At 41.2% G+C, this 21,319-nt stretch overlaps 1 protein-coding gene across 1 annotated transcript in view; it reads left to right on the top strand.

The window, feature by feature from the left end:
* The window catches only part of LOC120045452 (ras-related protein Rab-26-like), a 133,461-nt gene that overhangs the window by 104,618 nt on the left and 7,524 nt on the right, over window positions 1-21,319 (top strand). The gene's annotated exons all lie outside the window — the stretch shown is intronic.

Here is a 21,319-nt window from a genome sequence, read left to right as displayed (position 1 = left end):
TCACTGTACCACAATTCCAGTGGGCCAGAAGTTTACATACACTAAGTTGACTGTGCCTTTAAACAGCTTGAAAAATCCCAGAAAATTATGTAATGGCTTTAGAAGCTTCTGATAGACTAATTGACATCATTTGAGTCAATTGGAGGTGTACCTGTGGATGTATTTCAAGGCCTACCTTCAAACTCAGTGCCTCTTTGCTTGACATCATGGGAAAATCAAAAGAAATCAGCCAAGACCTTAGAAAAAAAATTGTAGACCTCCACAAGTCTGGTTCATCCTTGGGAGCAATTTCCAAATGCCTGAAGGTACCACGTTTATCTGTACAAACAATAGTACGCAAGTATAAACACCATGGGACCACGCAGCTGTCATACCACTCAGGAAGGAGACGCATTCTGTCTCCTAGAGATGAACGTACTTTGGTGCAAAAAATGCAAATCAATCCCAGAACAACAGCAAAGGACCTTATGAAGATGCTGGAGGAAACAAGTACAAAAGTATCTATATCAACAGTAAAACGAGTCCTATATCGACATAACCTGAAAGGCCGCTCAGCAAGGAAGAAGCCACTGCTCCAAAACCGCCATAAAAAAGCCAGAATACGGTTTGCAACTGCACATGGGGACAAAGATCGTACGTTTTGGAGAAATGTCCTCTGGTCTGATGAAACAAAAATAGAACGGACCATCATTATGTTTGGAGGAAAAGGGGGGAGGCTTGCAAGCCGAAGAACACCATCCCAACTATGAAGCACTGGGGTGGCAGCATCATGTCGTGGGGATGCTTTGCTGCAGGAGGAACTGGTGCACTTCACAAAATAGATGGCATCATGAGGATGGAAAATTATGTGGATATATTGAAGCAAAATCTCAATACATCAGTCAGGAAGTTAAAGCTTGGTCACAAATGGGTCTTCTAAATGTACAATGACCCCAAGCATACTTCCGAAGTTGTGGCAAAATGGCTTAAGGACAACAAAGTCAAGGTATTGGAGTGGCCATCACAAAGTCCTGACCTCAATCCTATAGAAAATCTGTTTAACCCAAGTTAAACAATTTAAAGGCAATGCTACCAAATACTAATTGAGTGTATGTAAACTTCTGACCCACTGGGAATGTGATGAAAGAAATAAAAGCTGAAGTAAATCATTCTCTCTACTATTATTCTGACATTTCACATTCTTAAAATAAAGTGGTGATCCTAACTGACCTAAAACAGAGATTTTTTACTTGAATTAAATGTCAGGAATGATACATACAGGAATGGTACATATAGTACCAATCAAAATTGACATCAACACTATGAAATAACACATATGGAATCATGTAGTAACCAAAACAGTGTTAAAAAATTTGATTTATTTTTTAGATTCTTCAAAGTAGCCAGTCTTGATAACAGCTTTGTACACTCTTGGCATTCTCTCAACCAGCTTCACCTGGACTGCTTATCCAACAGTCTTGAAGGAGTTCCCACATATGCTGAGCACTTGTTGGCTGCTTTTCCTTCACTCTGCGGTCCAACTCATCCCAAACCATCTCAATTGGGTTGAGGTCAGGTGATTGTGGAGGCCAGGTCGTCTGATGGTCAAATAGCCCTTACACAGCCTGGAGGTGTGTTGGGTCATTGTCCTGCTGAAGCGCAAACTAGATGTGATGGTGTATCACTGCAGAATGCTGTGGTAGCCATGCTGGTTAAGTGTGCCTTGAATTCTAAATAAATCACTGACAGTGTCACCAGCAAAGCACCATCACACCTTCTCCTCCATGCTTCACGGTGGGAACCACACATGCGGAGATCATCCGTTCACCTACTCTGCGTCTCACAAAGACACGGCGGTTGGAACCAAAAATCTCAAATTTGGACTAATCAGACCAAAGGACAGATTTTCACCAGTCTAATGTCCATTGCTCGTGTTTCTTGGCCCAAGCAATTCTCTCCTTCTTATTGGTGTCTTTTAGTAGTGTTTTTTTTGCAGCAATTCGACCATGAAGGTCTGATTCACACAGTCTCCTCTGAACAGTTGATGTTGAGATGTGTCTGTTACTTGAATTCTGAGAAGCATTTATTTGGGTTGCAATTTCTGAGGCTGGTAACGCTAATGAACTAATCCTCTGCAGCAGATCCTGTGGCGGTCATCATGTGAGCCTGTTTCATCATTGAGCTTGATGGTTTTTGCAACTGTGCTTGAAGAAACTTTCAGAGTTTTTGAAATGTTCCATATTGACTGACCTTCATGTCTTAAAGTAATGATGGACTGTCATTTCTCTTTGCTTATTTGAGCTGTTCTTGCCATAAAATGGACTTGGTTCTTTTACCAAATAAGGCTATCTTCTATATACTGTACCACCCCTACTTTGTCAAAACACAACTGATTAGCTCAAACGCATTAACTTCTCTAGGGTATGTGGGATGGTAGCGTCTCACCTCGTCAACAGCCAGTGAAACTGCAGGGCGCCAAATTCAAAACAACAGAAATCCCATAATTTAAATTCCTCAAACATACAAGTATTTTACACAATTTTAAAGCTACACTTGTTGTAAATCCAGCCAAAGTGTCCGATTTCAAAAAGGTTTTACGACGAAAGCACAACAAATGATTATGTTAGGTATGAGCCAAGTCACAGAAAAAGACAGCCATTTTTCCAGCTAAAGTGAGCAGTAACAAAAAGCAGAAATAGAGATAAAATTAATCACTAACCTTTGATGATCTTCATCAGATGACACTCATAGGACTTCATGTTACACAATACATGTATGTTTTGTTCTGTAAAGTTCATATTTATATCCAAAAATCTGAGTTTAGGCAAGACGCTACTGTCTCACTGTGCAAAAAGCATGAGAAATTGCAGAGCGCCATATTCAAATTAATTACTATGAACATTACTATAAAATCAAACTTTCATTAAATCACACATGAAAGATACCAAATTAACTTCTTATGGCTGCAAGCCCGAAGCCGGGCACAATATGACAACAGCCACTTCAAGTGCAGGGCGCGAAATTCAAAATATATTTTTTAGAAATATTTAACTTTCACACATTAACAAGTCCAATACAGCATTTGAAAGATAGACATCTTGTGAATCCAACCAACATGTCCGATTTTTAAAATGTTTTACAGCGAAAACACCACGTATATTTATGTTAGCTCACCACCAAATACAAATAAGGACAGACATTTTTCACAGCACAGGTAGCATGCACAAAGCCAACCTAACTAACCAAGAACCAACCAAACTAACCAAGAAACAACTTCATCAGATGACAGTCTTATAACATGTTATTCAATAAATCTATGTTTTGTTCGAAAAATGTGCATATTTGAGCTATAAATCAGTTTTACATTGCAGCTACCATCACAGCTACCGTCAGAAATGGCACCGAAGCAGCCAGAGTAATTACAGACACCAACGTCAAATACCTAAATACTCATCATAAAACATTTCTGAAAAATACATGGTGTACAGCAAATGAAAGACAGGCATCTTGTGATTCCAGCCAATATTTCCGATTTCTTAAGTGTTTTACAGCGAAAACACAATATAGCATTATATTAGCTTACCACAATAGCCAGAAACACAAGCCATTCCCCAGCAGCAAAAGTTAGCGATCGTAACAAACCAGCAAAAGATATATAATTTTTGACTAACCTTGATAAGCTTCATCAGATGACAGTCCTATAACATCAGGTTATACATACACTTATGTTTTGTTCGAAAATGTGCATATTTAGAGCTGAAATCAGTGGTTATACATTGTGCTAACGTAGCATCTTTTTCCCACAACGTCCGGATATTTTTCTGGCACTCACATATTCTGACCAAATAACTATTCATAAACATAACTAAAAAATACATGTTGTATAGGAAATGATAGATACACTAGTTCTTAATGCAATCGCCGTGTTAGAATTCTAAAAATAACTTCATTACGATATGCAGTTTACGTTATGGCGAGAGCGTGCCCAAAACCTGGCCGCAACCTACTAGTACAACATGTTCGACAGATATATGAAATAACATCATAAAATGGGTCCTACTTTTGATGATCTTTCATCAGAATGTTGTACAAGGGGTCCTTTGTCGGGAACAATCGTTGTTTGGATTTAGAATGTCCTCTTCTCCAGTCAATTAGCACGGAAAGCTAGCAAAGTGGCGCTAAGCTCTCCTTCCTGAACAAAGGCACACAACGCAACACGCCTAACGTCCCGAATAAATTTCAATAATCTAATAAAACTATATTGAAAAAACATACTTTACGATGATATTGTCACATGTATCAAATAAAATCAAAGCCGGAGATATTAGTCGTCCATAACGACAGCTTTACAGAAGGCAATACCAGGTCCCTTCACGCGGAAACGCGGAAACAGGAAACTGGTGACACGTCATGCCGAGAGCTATTATTCGATCCCAGATCAAGTTACACACTCCATTTCTTCTCTCACTGCTTGTCGACATCTAGTGGAAGACGTATGAAGTGCATGTATTCTAATAAATATCAAGGACATTTATAGGCAGCCCCTAGAAGAGAGCATCGATTTCAGATTTTCCACTTCCTGTCAGGAAGTTTGCTGCAAAATGAGTTATGTTTTATTCACAGATATAATTCAAACGGTTTTAGAAACTAGAGAGTGTTTTCTATCCAATAGTAATAATAATATGCATATTGTACGAGCAAGAATTGAGTACGAGGCCGTTTGAAATGGGCACTTTTTATCCGGCTACTCAATACTGCCCCTGCAGCCCAAACAGGTTAAAGCTACACTGGTTGTGAATCCAGCCAACATGTCAGAATTGAAATAGGCTTTTCGGCGAAAGCATACGATGCTATTATCTGAGTATAGCACCATAGTAAACAAAGAGAGATAAGCATATTTCAAACCTGCAGGCGCGACACAAAACGCAGAAATAAAAATCTAATTCATGCCTTACCTTTGACGAGCAACTGTTGTTGGCACTCCAATATGTCCCATAAACATCACAAATGGTCCTTTTGTTCGATTAATTCCGTCGATATATATCCAAAATGTCCATTTATTTGGCGCGTTTGATCCAGAAAAACACAGGTTCCAGCTTGCTCAAACGTGACGACAAAATATCTCAAAGGTTACCTGTAAACTTTGCCAAAAAATCTCAAACTCCTTTTGTAATACAACTTTAGGTATTTTTTAACGTTAATAATCGATACAATTGAAGACGGGATGATCTGTGTTCAATACAGGATTAAAACGAAATGTAGCATGCTTTCTGTTTGATTGAAGCGCATGTCCAGGACACCTGGAGTGACTCTCGTTCAAGATGGCCGTATTTCTTCATTACACAAAGGAATAACCTCAACCTATTTCTCAGTACTGTTGACATTCAGTGGAAGCCGTAGGAACTGCAAGCAATTCTCTTAGAAATCTGGTTTCCCAATGAAAACACATTGAAAAGACAGTGACCTAAAAAAAACAAATCTGAATGGTTTGTCCTCGGGGTTTCGCCTGCTAAATAAGTTCTGTTATAGTCACAGACATGATTCAAACAGTTTTAGAAACTTCAGAGTGTTTCCTATCCAAATATACTAATAATATGCATATCTTATCTCCTGGGGATGAGTAGCTGGCAGTTGAATTTGGGTATGCTTTTCATCCGAACGTGAAAATGCTGCCCCCTACCCTAGAGAAGTTAAGAAGGAAAGGAATTAAACAAATTCACTTTTAACAAGGCACACCTGTTAATTGAAATGCATTCCAGGTGACTACCTCTGGGGCGGCAGGTAGCCTAGTGGTTAGAGCATTGGGCCAGTAACCGAAAGGTTGCTAGATTGAATCCCCGAGCTGACAAGGTAAAGACCTGTTGTTCTGCCCCTGAACAAGGCTGTTAACCCACTGTTCCTATGTCGTCATTGTAAATAAGAATTTGTTCTTAACGTATTATGGCTGAAGGGGCAGTATTGAGTAGCTTGGATGAAAGGTGCCCATTTCAAACGGCCTGCTCCTCAGTCATAGTTCCTAATATTTGCATATTATTATTAGTATTGGATAGAAAACACTCTAAAGTTTCTAAAACTGTTTGAATTATGTCTGTGAGATTAACAGAACTCATATTGGCAGGCAAAATCCTGAGTTGAAATCAAAACAGGAAGTCAGAAATCTGAGCTTGTCTGTATTCACCAGAGTCCCTTAAGAAATCCAATTGATTTATGAATGATGTTGCACTGCCTAGGGGTTCCACTAGATGTCAGCAATCAATAGAAATTCCAATGAGACTTCTATGATGTTGTGGGAGAGAATGAGAGCAGAATCAGTCAGGTGTCCATCAAGCAGCCATGCCCTGATCATGTCTTTTCTTCATGCAAGGCACTGACGTTCCATTGCTCACGCAGACAAGAAGGAATACTCCGGTTGGAACTTTATTGAAGCTATATGTTAAAAACATCCTAATGATTGATTCAGTACTTAGTTTGAAATGTTTCTTCAACCGGTAATATCACATTTTGAAGTTTTTGTCCGATATAACGCTGACCAGAATTAGCGTTTGGATATGTAAACCAGACGCGCTAACAAAAGAAGGTATTTGGACATAAATAACGGATTTTTTCGAACAAAACAAACATTTATTGTGGACCTGGGATTCCTGGTGTGTTTCTGATCTACATCATCAAAGGTAATGGAATATTTATCATGTATTTTATTGTTTATAGTGACGCGATCTTTGCAGCTGTGGTATGCTACTATTGAGCACCGTCTCAGATTATAGCGTGCAATTATTTTTCCGTAAAGTTTTTTTGAAATCTGACATGGCGGTTGCATTAAGGAGAGGTAAATCTATAATTCAATGTGTATAACTTGTATTATCATCTATATTTATGATGAGTATTCATGTTGAAACGATGGGCTATGCAAAGTCACTTGATGTTTTTGCATTTAGTGAATCTTGTAGCCTCAATGTAAACTCAGATTTTTTTATATAAATATGAATTTAATCAAACAAAACATGCATGTATTGTGTAACATGAAGTCCTATGAGTGTCATCTGATGAAAATAATCGAAGGTTAGTGATTCATTTTATCTCTATTCTGGTTTTTGTGAAGCTATCTTTAGCTGGGAAAATGGCTGTGATTATTTTTGGTTTTGTGGTGACCTAACATAATCGTTTGTAGTGCTTTCGCTGAAAAGCCTATTTGAAATCGGACACTTTGGTGGGATTAACAACAAGATTACCTTTAAAATGATATAAGACACATGAATGTCTGAGGAATTTTAATTATGAGATTTCTGGTTTTTGAATTTGGCGCCCTGCACTTGGACTGGCTGTTGTCATATCAGTCCCGATATCGGGACTGCAGCCATAAGACATGATTCAAACAGTTTTAGAAACTTCAGAGTGTTTCCTATCCAAATATACTAATAATATGCATATCTTATCTCCTGGGGATGAGTAGCTGGCAGTTGAATTTGGGTATGCTTTTCATCCGAACGTGAAAATGCTGCCCCCTACCCTAGAGAAGTTAAGAAGGAAAGGAATTAAACAAATTCACTTTTAACAAGGGACACCTGTTAATTGAAATGCATTCCAGGTGACTACCTCTGGGGCGGCAGGTAGTGGTTAGAGCATTGGGCCAGTAACCGAAAGGTTGCTAGATTGAATCCCCGAGCTGACAAGGTAAAGACCTGTTGTTCTGCCCCTGAACAAGGCTGTTAACCCACTGTTCCTAGGCTGTCATTGTAAATAAGAATTTGTTCTTAACTGACTTGCCTAGTTAAATAAAGGTTAAATAAATAAAACAAATTAAAAAAGACCTCATGAAGCTGGTTGAGAGAATGCCAAGAGTGTGCAAAGCTGTCATCAAGGCAAAGGGTGGCTACTTTGAAGAATCTCAAATATATTTTGATTTGTTTAACACATATGTGTTATTTCATAGTGTTGATATCTTCACTATTATTCTACAATGTAGGAAATAGTAAACATAAAGAAAAACCCTTGAATGAGTAGGTGTATCCAAACTTTTGACTGGTACTGTATATATCTCTCTCACACACACACACACACACACACACACACACACACACACACACACACACACACACACACACACACACACACACACACACACACACACACACACACACACACACACACACACACACACACACACACACACACAAACAAACAAACCCAAGCTCACTCACACAGAGTTGTTGCCTAGAACTATAGAAATATCTTTTACAGTGTCTGCAGTTGAATCACTCAAGAATGTATATTTGGGATCACAGTGATTCCTGGTGCCTTGCAGATTTCACCAGCATATCACTGCAGATCTTATTTGTAATGCCCTGTTAAGGACATCAGTCCAACCAATAGCACTTGTTTTCAGTCGACAGACCTCCAGTGGTTGACCAATGAGGACCTTAGTTTCCAGTTTATTTACTACCTATAACATATTCATGCATTATACAGTACATAAAGTATGTTGGATATGTAATGGCTCCCACTTTCCCCCTTCCTTTAAACTTCTGATATTATTCCAGTCACATTCCTCTCCTTGAAATTCAGTTCACAGTTTCAGCTCTTGTGTTTTCTGTATTTTCCTCCTCAAAGACATGTTTAAGGAAACGTGCAATATTTATTATTACTCATGAGTTTTTGACACAAACCCGCACAGCCAGTTAATTGGATCCTAACTTGGGTTGTTGGTTCAGTAAGGTATACCTAATACGTTTGTGTGTGTTTTTGCGAAAGTGTGCTTGTGTGAATGCAGGAATTCTTACAGAAAAACACCAGATTTACTCTAGTTCTGTGAGAGCGAGCAGCACAAATCCTCCCCTTGCTCTCTGCTCTCCCTTCAGCTGGAAAAGCTCTTTAATGAGAATGAGAAGCCGTCCCACCCTGCATCTGGCCTTGACTCTCATTAAGTACAGACCCATTAGGTACAGCACCATGTACTATCTCTCTCCTTCAATCTCTCTCTCTCTCTCTCTCTCTCCTTTTCTCCCCATCTCTCTCCCTCTTTCCACATTTATTTCAGATTTCAGATTCAGATAAGCTTTATTAGAATGAATGACAAACCCACTGTTGCTAAAGCGAAGTGAGATAATGACATCAACAATAACAGTAAAAAAAAGTATATATATATATATATACACTACATGAGCAAAACTATGGGGACACCTGCTGATCGAACATCTCATTCCAAAATCATGGGCATTAATATGGAGTAGGTCCCCCCCTTTGCTGCTGTAACAGCCTCTACTCTTCTGGGAAGGCTTTCTACTAGATGATGGAACATTGCTGCAGGGACTGAATTCCATTCAGCCACAAGAGCATTAGTGAGGTCGGGCACTGATGTTGGGCGATTAGGCCTGACTCGCAGTCGGTGTTCCAATTCATCCAAATGTGTTCGATGGGTTTGATGTCAGGGCACACAATCGTCTATAATGTCATTGTATTCTGCAGTGTTAAGATTTCCCTTCACTGAAACTAAGGGGCCTAGCCTGAACCATGAAAAACATCCCCAGACCATTATTCCTCCTCCACCAAACCTTACAGTTGGCACTATGCATTCGGGCAGGTAGCATCCGCCAAACCTAGATTTGTCCATCTGACTGCTAGATGGTGAAGCATGACTCATCTCTCCAGTGAATGCGTTTCCACTGCTCCAGAGTCCAATGGTGGCGAGCTTTACACCACTCTAGCTGACGCTTGGCATTGTGCATGGTGGTCTTAGGCTTGTGTGCGGCTGCTCGGCTATGGAAACCCATTTCATGAAGCTCCCGGCGAACAGTTATTTTGCTGACGTTGTTTCCAGAGGCAGTTTGGGACTATATAGTGATTGTTGCAATTGAGGACAGATGATTTTTACCCGCTACGCGCTTCAGCACTCAGCGGTCCAGTTCTGTGAGCTTGTGTGGCCTACCACTTCGCAGCTGAGCGATTGTTGCTCCTAGACGTTTCCACTTCACAATAACAGCACTTACAGCTGACCGGGGCAGCTCTAGCAGGGCAGAGATTTGACGAACTGACTTGTTGGAAAGGTGGCAGCCTATGACGGTGTCACCTTGAAAGTCACTGAGCTCTTCAGTAAGGCCATTCAAACCGCTCGCCCACACGACGCCATACACATGGTCTGCGGTTGTGAGGCTGGTTGGACTGGACATACTGCCAAATTCTCTAAAATGACGTTCGATGCAGCTTATGGTAGAGAAATTAACATTAAATTCTCTGGCAACAGCTCTGGTGGACATTCCTGCAGTCAGCATGCCAATTGCACGCTCCCTCAACTTGAGACATCTGTGACATTGTGTTGTGTGACAAAACGGCACATTTTAAAGTGGCATTTTTTTTGTCCCCAGCATAAGGTGCACCTGTGTAATGATTATGCTGTTTAATCAGCTTTTTGACAAGCCACAACTGTCAGGTGGATGGATTTTCTTGGCAAATGAGAAATACTCACTAACTTATGAAACATTTCTGGGATCTTTTATTTCAACTCATGAAACATGAGACCAACACTTTACATGTTGCATTTATATTTTTGTTCAGTGTATATAAATATTCCAATTTATTTTTTACATGTATAGAAATAAAATAAATACTAATATTAATATGAATGTGATCATCTAAACAGCATGTTGCTTTGATAAGTATAGAAAAGGTAAAGAAATGAACATGAGATTATGCAGTGCATACGTGTAGCAATATTAAATAAGCACAATGAGATACAATGACATCATCTATGGAATGTGGGTGTGCATGCAGGTGTCAGTAGTGTGTGTGTGTGTGTGTGTGTGTGTGTGTGTGTGTGTGTGTGTGTGTGTGTGTGTGTGTGTGTGTGTGTGTGTGTGTGTGTGTGTGTGTGCGTGTGCGTGTGTGGTATGTCCAGTGTCTTCGAAATGTATTCTGACCCTTTGACTTTTCCACATTTTGTTAGGTTACAGCCTTATACTAAAATTGATTAAATTGTATTTACCCTCATCAATCTACACACAATACCCCATACTGACCAAGCAAAAGCAGGTTTTTAGACATTTTTGGAAATATATTTAAAAAAAAAAAACATTTACATAAGTATTCAGACCCTTTACTCAGTATTTTGTTGAAGCACCTTTGGCAGCGATTACAACCTCGAGTCTTGGGTATGATGCTACAAGCTTGGCACACCTGTATTTGGGGAGTTTCTACCATTCTCTGCAGATCATCTCAAGCTCTGTTGGATGGGTGGATGGGGAGCATCGCTGCACAACTATTTTCAGGTCTCTCCAGAGATGTTCGATCGGGTTCAAGTCCAGGCTCTGGCTGGGCCACTCGAGGACATTCAGAGACTTGTCCCGAAGCCACTCCTGCGTTATATTGGCTGTGTGCTTAGGGTCATTGTCCTGTTGGAAGGTGAACCAGTCTGAGGTCCTGAGCGCTTTGGAGTAGGTTTTCATCAAGGATCTTTCTGTACTTTGCTCCGTTCATCTTTGCCGTGATCCTGACAAGTCTCCAGGTACCTCCTAGTATCTGTAAATTGGTATAGAATCAGCTTGATCCCTTCTGTTGAAGATGCTTGGACCTTCTTTTTTGATATTTTCAGTGGTAATGTTAACCTTTCTGGCGTAGGCGTTCCGCTAACGACCACCTCGACAACATCCTTTTGAAATTGCAGAGCGCCAAATTCAAAATACAAAAATAGTCATAATAAACATTCATAAAAAATACAAGTGTTATACATCGGCTTAAATATTAACTTCTTGTTAATCCAGCTGCTTTGTCAGATTTCAAAAAAAGCATACCATGCGATTATCTGTGGACAGCGCCCCGCTTACAAAAGCATACAAACATTTTACAACCAAGTAAAGGAATTACAAAGGTGAGAAATAGCGATTAAAATGAATCACTTACCTTTGAAGATCTTCGTATGGTTGCAGTCACAAGAGTCCCAGCTACACAATAAATGTTTGTTTTGTTTAATAAAGTCCCTATTTATATACCAAAAACTTTGTTTTGTTGGTGCGTTTTGGTCAGTAATCCACTGGCTCCAAGGCTGTCAAAACATGCAGACGAATACATCCTAATAGTACGGGTAAAGTTCGTCAAAACATGTCAAATGATGTTTATAATTAATCCTCAGGTTGTCAATTGTCTAAATAATCGATAATATTTCAACCGGACAATAGCGTATTCAATAGAAAGGAAAAACAACGAAGGGTGCGAAATCGGTCACGCGCGCAAACCAGCTCAGCATTCTTCCTCAGTCCACTGAAAGAAAGGTCTCATTCTTATTCATTTTTCAGAAAACAAGCCTGAAACAATGTCTAAAGACTGTTGACATCTAGTGGAAGCCATAGGAACTGCAATCTGGGTCCTAACCATTTAGATACTCTATAGGCATTCAATTGAAAACTACCCACATCAAAAAATACCACTTCCTGGTTGTGTTTTTCTCAGGTTTTTGCCTGCCATACTCACAGGCATCATTCAAACAGTTTTAGAAACTTCAGAGTGGTTTCTATCCAAATCTACTAATAATATGCATATCTTTGCTTCTGGGCCTGAGTAGCAGGCAGTTTACTCTGGGCACCTTATTCATCCAAGCTACTCAATACTGCCCCCCATCCATAAGAAGTTAAAGACCTGGAGAATAAACCCTCCTCCTCACAGCTGTCCATGTCCCTTAATGTGAATGATGTGGTTGTTACTGACAAGAAGCACATGGCTGAGCTCTTTAATCACCACTTCATTAAGTCAGGATTCCTATTTGACTCAGCCATGCCTCCTTGCCCGTCCAACATTTCCTCATCTCCCACCCTTCTAATGCGACTATCCCCGATGCTACTCCCTCTTTTTCCCTTGCCCTGCTACAAAGTTTCTCCCTGCAGGCAGTCACTGAGTCCGAGGTGCTAAAGGAGCTACTTAAACTTGACCCCAAAAAAACATCTGGGTCAGATGGTTTAGACCCTTTCTTCTTTATGGTTGCTGCCTCTATCATCACCAAGCCTATCCCCAACCTTTTTAACCTGTCTCTCCTTTCTGGGGAGGTTCCCATTGCTTGGAAGGCAGCCACGGTTCAACCTTTATTTAAAGGGGGAGATCAAGCTGATCCTAACTGTTATAGGCCAATTTTTATTTTGCCCTGTTTATCAAAAGTGTTGGAAAAACTTGTCAATAATCAACTGACTGGCTTTGTTGATGTCAGTAGTATTCTTTCGGGTATGCAATCTGGTTTCCGCTCAGGTTATGGATGTGTCACTGCAACCTTAAAGGTCCTCAATGATGTCACCATTGCCCTTGATTCTAAGCAATATTGTGTTGCTATTTTTATTGACTTGGCCAAAGCTTTTGATACAGTAGACCATTCCGTTCTTTTGGGCCGGCTAAGGAGTATTGGTGTCTATAAGTGGTCTTTGGGCTGGTTTGCTAACTACCTCTCTCAAAGAGTGCGGTGTATTAAGTCAGAAAATCTGCTGTCTCAGCCACTGCCTGTCACCAAGGGAGTACTCCAAAGCTCGATCCTAGGCCCCACAGTCTTCTCAATTTACATCAACAACATAGCTCAGGCAGTAGGAAGCTCTCTCATCCATTTATATGTAGATGATACATTCTTATAATCAGCTGGCCCCTCCCCGGATTTTGTGTTAAATGCTCTACAACAAACCTTTCTTAGTGTCCAACAAGCTTTCTCTACCCTTAACCTTGTTCTGAACACCTCCAAAACAAAGGTGATGTGGTTTGGTGAGAAGAATGCCCCTCCTCCCACAGGTGTTATTACTACAGTGCCTCTGAGGGTTTAGAGCTTGAGGTAGTCACCTCGTACAAGTACTTGGGAGTATAGCTAGACGGTGCACTGTCCTTCTCTCAGCACATATCAAAGCTGCAGGCTAAAGTTAAATTTAGACTTGGTTTCCTCTATCGTAATCGCTCCTCTTTCACCCCAGCTGCCAAACTAACCCTGATTCAGTTGACCGTCCTACCCATGCTTTATTACGGAGACATAATTTATAGATCGACAGGTAAGGGTGCTCTCGAGCGGCTAGACGTTCTTTACCATTCGGCCATCAGATTTGCCACCCAGGCTGCTTATAGGACACATCACTGCACTCTATACTCCTCTGTAAACTGGTCATCTCTGAATACCCGTCGCAAGACCCACTGGTTGATGCTTATTTATAAAACCCTATTAGGCCTCACTCCCCCTATCTTACATATTTACTGCAGCCCTCATCCTCCACATACAACACCCGTTCTGCCAGTCACATTCTGTTAAAGGTCCCCAAAGCACACACATCCCTGGGTCACTCCTCTTTTCAGTTCGCTGCAGCTTGCGACTGGAACGAGCTGCAACAAACACTCAAACTGGACAGTTTTATCTCCATCTCTTCATTCAAAGACTCAGTCATGGACACTCTTACTGACAGTTGTGGCTGCGTTGTGTGATGTATTGTTGTCTCTACCTTCTTGCCCTTTGTGCTGTTGTCTGTGCCCAATAATGTTTGTACCATGTTTTGTGCTGCTGCCATGTTGTGTTGTCATGTGTTGCTGCCTTGCTATGCTGTTTTAGGTCTCTCTTTATGTAGTGTTGTGTTGTCTCTCTTGTTGTGATGTGTGTTTTGTCCTATATTTATATTGTATTTATTTTGCCTATTGGTAGGCCGTCATTTTAAATAATAATTTGTTCTTAACTGACTTGCCTAATTAAATAAAGGTTAAATATTTTTTTTTATAAACCTGCCGCTGAAAAACATCCCCACAGTATGATGCTGCCACCACCATGCTTCACCGTAGGGATGGTGCCAGCTTTCCTCCAGACGTGACTCTTAGCATTCAGGCCAAAGAGTTCAATCTTGGTTTCATCAGACCAGAGAATCTTGTTTCTCATGGTTTGAGAGTCCTTTAGGTGCATTTTGCAAACTCCAAGTGGGCTGTTGTGTGCTTTTCACTGAGGTGTGGCTTCCGTCTGCTCACTCTACCATGGTGGAGTGCTGCAGAGATGGTTGTCCTTCTGGAAGGTTCTCCGATCTCCCAACTCTGGAGCTCTGTCAGAGTGACCATTGGGTTCTTGATCACCTCCCTGACCAAGGCCCTTTTCCCCCGATTACTCAGTTTGGCCGGGCGGCCAGCTCTAGGACATGCACTGCCAACTGTGGGACCTTATATAGACAGATGTGCGCCTTTCCAAATCATGTCCAATCAATTGAATTTTTCACAGGTGGACTCCAATCAAGTTGTAGAAACATCTCAAGGATGATCAATGGAAACAGGATGCACCTGAGCTCAATTTAGAATCTCATAGCAAATGGTCTGAATACTTATGTAAATAAGGTATTTCTGTTGTTATTTTTTAATACATTTGCAAACATTTGTGAAACCTATTTTCGATTTGTCATTCTGGGGTATTGTGTATAGATTGATGAAGAGTTTTTTTTAAATTGAATACATTTTAGAATAAGACTGTAAAGTAACAAAATGTGGAAAAAGTAAAGGGATCTGAATACTTTATGAAAGCACTGTATGTTGCACTGTGAAATTGTGAAAATTATGATAATGCCCTTTTAGTGTAAAAGCTATTTGAAAAGATCACCTTAAATTTCAGACTCTTTTGGTGGAATGGAGTTTTGGCCTTCCATGGTGACATCCCCATGCGGTAAATTAGTTAATAGACCAATAAGAAAGAGAGTTCCAAACCTCTGCCAATAACAGCACATTTTCAGTTTTCCCCTCCCTGCTCAGAACACTCCCAGACAGTCCTGGCAAAATTCTTGCTTGATACATTTCCCTTTGCTAAGAAGCTTATATATTTTTTGTTGACCATTTGAATTGAAAACTATCAAATATTGTTCCTTTGTTATTTAGAATCCCTGCTCTCTCTCTCTTTATCACCCACCCTCTCTCTTTCTCTCTCTTCCTCTCCCTCCTCCCCCTTACCCCTCGATGACCGTGGTAACCTTGGTTTGATGCTTGTGTAGAGGAGAGAGACGCTCCAGGCGAGAGGTAGAGCTGGCTTGCTTATTCATCCATCCATGGTCTCATCACAGTGATAGGATAGTGGCTACTAAGGAGTGAGATGGAAGACAGAGATACAGTATACTTTCAAATATAGTTTTGGGTTATTTTCGTTTGTTACTTTCTGTTAATTAAAGCTACACGCAAGCGTGCACGCTTGCACTTACTCAGACACTCTGCGATAGATGTGGTCACAATCTCTAAACACAAGCAACCCTCCCTCCCAGCACTGATCACTCTGCCACAGATCTACAGTAGACCTAATGGAAAGTAATTACCATAACTGACAATATGTCTCATTATGTGGGTTAATGAAAAACACTCATGTAGAACAGCACCCTGTGATAAGATAAGAGTACGCTGCTGTCATTAGCAGGAGTTTCACATGGAGCTCTGCTCTAACAGGTAGAGAAGGAGACAGCACAGCAGGACAAATGGCTAGCTCATGTGTTCACTCACTTCTTTTCTCATCTCCCTCTCCCTCTATTCAGCCTCCTGCCATCAAAACTAATCACAGGAACAGTGTCACAGAGCGTGTCCCATAAGCCTCTACTGCTTTCAGGTGTGCCCGAGGCTCCCAATCAGATCGTAGGAAGACCGCTGGCGTTAAGTGCTGAGGAACGAGGGATATGAAGCACGGATGATTGGAGCTGCCTTAGATGAGAGAGACAGAGTAGAGGGAGAGAAAGCAAGATGGAGAGTGAGAGAGTAAATAGAAGAGAGAGAAGAGATGGAGTGGACCATCCTAATGGAGTGGACCATCCTAATGCACAGATAATGAAATGATAGAGAGGGACATGTGTAAACAGAGGGATTCATAGAAAGAGTAATGGTGGCGTGTTTGACTGGTTTCCTTCATCTGTCATGGTTCCCCAGAGACGCTAACCTCTATTTAACCAGAAGAGCTAAAAGGGCGGCCAGGGACCACTAACCTGTATTTAAAATAAGACATATTATGGGGTAGGAGAAAGGAAGATGCTTGTAGTGCACTACTCAAACTGAGAACAGGGGTGACAACTGTTTCTTTCAAACAGCCCTATTTTTACCTCTTTCTTGTCAGCACGCACCTTTTATATAGCCATTGCTTTTGTCGGGAAGGAGAAAGAGACATTTAACATTGACCCTGTTGTGGCAACTGTTGTCAAGGTAACCTGACAGCTGCATATTCTAAATTCCTCTTGTTTAAATTCAGACCTTCCACTACTTTCATTTCTTCACATTCATTAGCAATTAGCCTCCCGTGTGGCACAGCCCTCTAGAGGTGTCACTACAGACCCAGGTTCGATCACGGGAGTATCACAACCAGCCGTGATCGGGAGTCCCATAGATCGGCGCACAATTGGCCCTGCATCGTCTGGGTTACGGGAGGGTTTGGCCAGGGGGCTTTACAAGTTGGCCGTCATTGTAAATAAGAATTTGTTCTTAACTGACTTGCCTAGTTAAATAAAGGTTAAATAAAATAAAATAAATTAAAATGAGGATGCGTTCCAAAATTCACTCGGTTAGCATACATAGTGACGCGGTTAGCATACATAGTGACGCGGTTAGCATACATAGTGACGCGGTTAGCATACATAGTGACGCGGTTAGCATACATAGTGACGCGGTTAGCATACATAGTGACGCGGTTAGCATACATAGTGACGCGGTTAGCATACATAGTGACGCGGTTAGCATACATCCCCATGCCGTGATCACAGTTAACACACATAGGGTCTATATTGTAGAGTTAGAAGTAATATAATGGAAGATAACAGAATAAAATACAACAGATATTTTGAGTGTCACAAATGGGTGGAACCTCTGTCATATAACAATAAAGTATTTTTTTTTAACAGAGCCTATGTCATAATTTTTGTTGCTATAGAGGCAGTAAAATCTGCTCTGTCCGATCATGTAAAGAAATAACAAATCTGACCTGGATGAATCTCTGTAGGATGATTTCAGAAAGTAGCTTTTTTGATCCACGTTGGATGTGATCACACCGTCGTGCACTTTCTCTTCTTTGAAACTCCCCAACATTTATTTTGGCTGAAGACAGATAGGCTACATGCAATTTGTATGCATATTCACCCATCATTTGTTAGTTAAATATAAGGTCCTTTACATATTAACGTGTCAGAAAGTAGCCCATCACTTTTTCCAACTGATCTGTGGATAGCACCTGCTAAATTCAGGGCATCAATGTTGTTGAGAAAAGTTGCAACACTTGTGTAGTTATCGATGTCTAATATTATATCTTTCAAAAACTGCACGGTAGAAAGGACTATCAACACATACTGAACAGCTCACGTTATAGACAGAAGCATGCTACATGGCAGACCAATCCAAACTCATCCCCTGGCATGTCCAGCCCATCCATTATCTCAGACAATCATGGCTAGCGGGAAGGTTCCTGGTTTTTTCCGTGGCTAAACTAACTAGACTCGTAATTGAACAATTGTATTATTATTTTTCAAGAGCCAGGCTTGACGTTAATTATTTTAACCAATGACCAAGTGAGGGGGAACTGACATACTTCCAGTGGAGAGCAATTGAACGTCGAGCTTGTAATAGACAGAGGTCAACCATTTTCTTCTCTCTCCTATGTAAAGTGATATTCCCTGGGTAAAGATTTAGGATGCAAAGTTTAGGGATTGGAGATATTGGAGTAGAGGTATAGTGCAGTACTGAGCTCCAAAACTGTTGTTGATACAACGTTCAAAAATGCGTGTTACATTTAACACACAGGTCTGGGATATTACGGTCACATTTGTGGAGCTTAAAAGCAACAATCTCAGGTGGGTGTTTATTGTCTGTATCTAAGCTCTAGAGCATATCATACCCCCTCTGTTGAAATATCTTCCTGAATATCTTATATCCACTGAAGTCTCTTACTATCAGAGTTGTCTTTATGAGTAGCGACCATTCACCCATAACACATATTAACAGAAAGCGTTTCTAAAGTGGTCAAAGGAGGTTGTAGGGCAGACCTTTCCGTAAAATGCTTACTTACAAGCCCTTAACCAACAGTGCAGTTCAAGAAGAGTTAAGAAAATATTTAGCAAATAAACTAAAGTAAAAAATATATTATAATAATAATAATAAAAAGTAACACAATAGCATAACAATAATGAGGACATATACAGGAGTTAGTGTGCGGGGGTACAGGTTAGTTGAGGTAATTTGTACATGTAGGTAGGGATAAAAGGACTATGCATAGATAATAAACAGCAAGTAGCTGCAGTGTACAAAACAAATGGAAGGTGTGGGGGGGGGGGGGTCAATGTAATAGTCCGGTGGCCAGTTGATTAATTGTTCAGCAGTCTTATGGCTTGGGAGTAGAAGCTGTTAAGGAGACTTTTGGTCCTAGACTTGGCGCTCCGGTACCGCTTGCCGTGTGTAAAGCGTCTGTGTGTAGCTGGTGCAGAGGAGTCAGGCGCAGGACAGCATAGATGAGTAATAAAAGTAATTTTACTCAATCTTACAAAATACATGAAGAAAATACTAAGCCCACACATAGGACCGAAATACATCAAACAATCACTCACAAACAAACATGGGGGAACAGAGGGTTGAATAATGAACAAGTAATTGGGGAATTGAAACCAAGTGTGTAAGACAAAGACAAAACAAATGGAAAATGAAAAGTGGATCGGTGATGGCTAGGAAGCCGGTGACGTCGACCGCCGAATGCCGCCCGAACAAGGAGAGGGACCGACTTCGGCGGAAGTCGTGACACCGTACGGTAGCAGAGAAAACAGTCTATGACTTTGGTGACTGGAGTCTCTGACAATTTTATGGGCTTTCCTCTTCACATAATCCAAGAGGGTTTAATTCTCCCTAGTCCAGAGTGGTGGTAAACTTCACAGCGGCAACACAACTAGGAAGAAGATTCATGTGTGCCACGGATGAACACCTCGGCTTGAGAGGGAGATGCGAACTCGTGTGACCATCCATTAAGTCAGACGTAGTTTAGCTGAGAAGGCTATTCCATAGGCAATGTTGACCTGAGCTGGCGTGTGACCCCGTCGTAAACTTTTCTTTTTCGGTGCAGGTTTTATTTAACCTATATTTAACTAGGCAAGTCAGTTAAGAACAAATTCTTATTTACAATGACAGCCTACCCCGGCCAAACCCTCCCCTAACCCGGACGACTCTGTGCAAATTGTGCACCCCCTATGGGACTCCCGATCACGGCCGGTTGTGATACAGCCCGGGATTGAACCAGGGTCAATGGTGACGCCTCTAGCACCGAGATGTAGTGCCTTAGACTGCTGCGCCACTCAGATAGGTCAGGGAAGAACATGATCTCTTGGTCCCTGTGCATCACCTTTCCCATAGCCCTGGCTTTCCGCATCACTCTGACTTTGTCTTGAAAGTTGAGAAACATCATGATAAGGACTCAAGGAGAGAGGTGGTTTCTCAGGCTTGTATGAGCCAGAAGCCAATGGGCTCTTTCAATGCGCAGTTGTCCGGCCCCAATGCCTCGGGAAGCCAACTCTCGAGAAATGCAACTGCGTCACCATTTTCCACTTTTTCAGGTAGATTAACCAGTCTTAAATTAGACTACCTGTGTAGATTGTCGAGCGAGCTTAGTTTTGAAGTAAGGTCCGCCATATGTTTTTCCAAACTTTTAGGTCGGTATTTTGACAGTGACGACAGTATCTTCCACCATGCTAATGCGTTCCCCTGCTTCGTCCAAGCATGTGGAGTAGGCTTGAAGGTCACGTTCACTAATCCCTGTTAGGACACCTTCGAGTTTGGTGGAAAAGTCCTCCCTCCCAAAACCCCTTGGTTCTGCTTCTGGTTTAGGTCGTCTACATCGTTGGTAGCCATGTCGGACTCGTGGTTTGAGGAGCTTGCAGGGCTAACTGTGTTAGTAGAGCTGGCTGAATTAGCAGGGCTAACTGTATCGGTAGAGCTGGCTGAATTAGCAGGGCTAACTGTGTTAGTAGAGCTGGCTGAATTAGCAGGGCTAACTGTGTTAGTAGAGCTGGCTGAATTAGCAGGGCTAACTGTGTTAGTAGAGCTGGCTGAATTAGCAGGGCTAACTGTGTTAGTAGAGCTGGCTGAATTAGCAGGGCTAACTGTGTTAGTAGAGCTGGCTGAATTAGCAGGGCTAACTGGCCTAGCCTGGACCACATTGTCGATGCAAGATGTTCTTCTTGTTTTAGGAGGACTAAGTTTAAGCCGATTCATCAAGGATGTAGATACGCCTGAAATTGTCCAAGACAATTGCTGTTCGTGTTACGAGGATATAAAAGAAGAGATGAAAAGAAGTTTAGCCGAAATTGTCAGGAGAGCACTAAAAACAAATCCGCTCAGTTCAATGCCATAACCACGCCCATTTTATTAGTATTTATGGATGGAA

Source organism: Salvelinus namaycush, chromosome 4, assembly GCF_016432855.1.
Source record: "Salvelinus namaycush isolate Seneca chromosome 4, SaNama_1.0, whole genome shotgun sequence".
Classification (NCBI taxonomy): Eukaryota; Metazoa; Chordata; class Actinopteri; order Salmoniformes; family Salmonidae; genus Salvelinus; species Salvelinus namaycush.
Note: the sequence above shows the minus strand (reverse complement) of the source record. Positions and strands in the feature narration are given on the sequence as shown.